The 2,968-nt window shown below is 46.7% G+C and overlaps 1 non-coding gene across 1 annotated transcript; it reads left to right on the top strand.

Annotated features, from left to right (window-relative positions):
* The first annotated feature begins 242 nt into the window (after positions 1 to 242).
* Positions 243 to 315, top strand: TRNAS-CGA (transfer RNA serine (anticodon CGA)). Its single transcript has one exon. It is a non-coding gene; the product is annotated as a tRNA-Ser (tRNA).
* The last annotated feature ends 2,653 nt before the right edge of the window (positions 316 to 2,968 follow it).

The following is a 2,968-nucleotide window of genomic DNA, read 5'->3' as shown; positions in this document are numbered from 1 at the left end:
CCCTTTCTTCTCGTTCATTACATAACGAGGGTCTCGAATCCGGCAACATTGATGCCTTCAGGTAGCATATGTGGGTTTATTGACCAGTTGTCTTCACCCTAAAAGATCACGTTCTCGTGACGCCTGCGGCAAAAAAGACGTTCCACGTCCGCCGCCAAGGTCTGTGAGTGGTGGCGCTGGCTAACACTCCCAGGGTTCTACGAGAACACATAAACACCCAAGAAACTGGATGGGAAAACGACGCCGCGGTAGCTCAATTGGTAGAGCATCGCACGCGAAATGCGAAGGCTGTGGGTTCGGTTCCCACCTGCGGCAAGTTGTTTTTTCATCCACTTTAATTTCCATTACTTTATCGTTTCTTTATTTCATTTAATAAGCACAAGTAATTTCCCCTATGTTGTCCTTGGTGTCAGTGTTTATTGGCTTCTTATGATATGACTATATATATATATATATATATATATATATATATATATATATATATATATACACACACGAGAAGGCAACACGAAGCATCGACATTGACTGCGACAGGCACGGGCTTACCCGAAAGTCTGAACCGGGTAAAGCAAATCTTTTTTTTCTTTTTTAATTCGGGCTGGGTACAGGCCCGTTCACTGACGGGCCTCAGTCGAGAGCTTCGAGCACTCGCGGGCGTTCTACATAAATTCAATGCCTTCTGCGCAAAGATAAAGTGACAAGTTTGAAAATATGGCTCTTAATTGTCTTAGCAAACAAAAGTAAAACAACCGTTGATGTTTTCATTCTGTTCTGTTTCTACAAAAACCAGCTTTCTTCCCTCGGAAGTAGAAAAAATTGTACTAATCCGGTTCTTGATACGATTTGACTGTTACCGTCTTTGTGATTGCTCCATGTTACCGATTTCTATATGATTATTTTATAGCGATTGCGCTATTTTACCATTTCTGATTCTGTACACCACATTGAAGATTGTTTAAAGGTCACTACAGTACATATCGATGGCTTACACCCAGTGGCGTAGCTAGGTCGTCTGACACCCGGGGCCCTTAACTCACCTGTCACCTCCCCCCCCCCCCCTTGGTTGTAGTCGAGGAAGGCGGGGATATCGACAATTTTCGGGTGTCTTCAGACGTATATGACACCCCTCCTTCCCCCTACTGGCCCCGTGCACCTGGGGCCCACGGCCCCCCGGCACCCCCCCCCCCCCCCCCGTTGCTACGCCACTGCTTACACCTGAACCGCGTTCGCAATGTTCTTCGGGAACCAGGGTCGGCGTGCCAGCTCATTCCCAACTTACGCGCGTGCGTGATATTAAGGAAATTTGCTTCTTTCAATCTCAAATGATAATGGGGAATATTTTGTGAGCTCTGACAGCCTGGTCGCGTTGTCATAACTTGGACATAGTGTATATTGACTTTTTGATTATTTTCGTGCCCTAGTTCGAATATGCGCATTTGAAATTTCAGCTGATCTTGCTTGCTGTACCCCTACTATAATATTTAAGCTTTTACTGATTGGTAATGAGGTGGGTTTTTGGGATCAGTAAAAGCTTAAATATTATCGGGGGCTTTCGGCACAGTGACCAAGCAAGTGCCACAAGATAACACGGTAAGCTGGGCACGAGTCGTTTCTCCTACTGCTCCTATAACAGAAAATCCCGAATATCGGAAGATCGTTAACGAGAACAAGCTCCTCCGCGAGAGCTTGGCAGAAATTAAGCGAGAGTTGGCCTCCCTCAAAGCTAGTCGCTGTACCGAAACGAACAAATCAACACATACTAAAGCAGCAGGCATGCCTCTCGAGGTTATAACGACGCCGAATTCTGTGGAGGTTACACTCCAACAAGTTGTGCATCAATTACAAACTATGCAAAATTTTCAGCAGCAGATGTACGCAGAATTTCAAAGCCTAAAAACTTACGTCGATGAATCTGTGGCCAGTGCAAAGAGCGCGGCTCGTAAGCGAGCCAGCATTAGCCCCAGCGCTCAATCTAACCGCCGTCCGCGACCCATATCGACCTCGGACAGCGAAAGCACTATTCATGGCGAGTAGAACGCGAGTACATCACGAATATCTCGAAATTTGGCAATGGAACTGCCGCACCTTCCACAAACGGGCGGCAGCTCTACAACAATACATTAACACGGTGCCAGTCAAACCTGATGTTTGCAAGAGATCGGTAACAAGCCGGTCAGATTGACTGGCTACTACACGATAACCCACCCAGACTACCCTAATGTCGCGACGATGGTGCTCAAGGACATCATCATCATCATCAGCCTGGTTACGCCCACTGCAGGGCAAAGGCCTCTCCCATACTTCTCCAACAACCCCGGTCATGTACTAATTGTGGCCATGCCGTCCCTGCAAACTTCTTAATCTCATCCGCCCACCTAACTTTCTGCCGCCCCCTGCTACGCTTCCCTTCCCTTGGAATCCAGTCCGTAACCCTTAATGACCATCGGTTATCCTCTCTCCTCATTACATGTCCTGCCCATGCCCATTTCTTTTTCTTGATTTCAACCAAGATGTCATTAACTCGCGTTTGTTCCCTCACCCAATCTGCTCTTTTCTTATCCCTTAACGTTACACCTATCATTCTTCTTTCCATAGCTCGTTGCGTCGTCCTCGATTTGAGTAGAACCCTTTTCGTAAGCCGCCAGGTTTCTGCCCCATAGGTGAGTACTGGTAAGACACAGCTATTATATACTTTTCTCTTGAGGGATAATGGCAACCTGCTGTTCATGATCTGAGAATGCCTGCCAAACGCACCCCAGCCCATTCTTATTCTTCTGATTATTTCCGTCTCATGATCCGGATGCGCCGTCACTACCTGCCCTAAGTAGATGTATTCCCTTACGACTTCCAGTGCCTCGCTGCCTATTGTAAATTGCTGCTCTCTTCCGAGAATGTTAAACATTACTTTAGTTTTCTGCAGATTAATTTTTAGACCCACTCTTCTGCTTTGCCTCTCCAGGTCAGTGAG

The sequence above is a fragment of the Dermacentor albipictus genome, chromosome 1 (genome assembly GCF_038994185.2).
Source record: "Dermacentor albipictus isolate Rhodes 1998 colony chromosome 1, USDA_Dalb.pri_finalv2, whole genome shotgun sequence".
NCBI classification, from domain to species: Eukaryota; Metazoa; Arthropoda; class Arachnida; order Ixodida; family Ixodidae; genus Dermacentor; species Dermacentor albipictus.
This window is presented reverse-complemented; position numbering and strand designations above follow the sequence as displayed.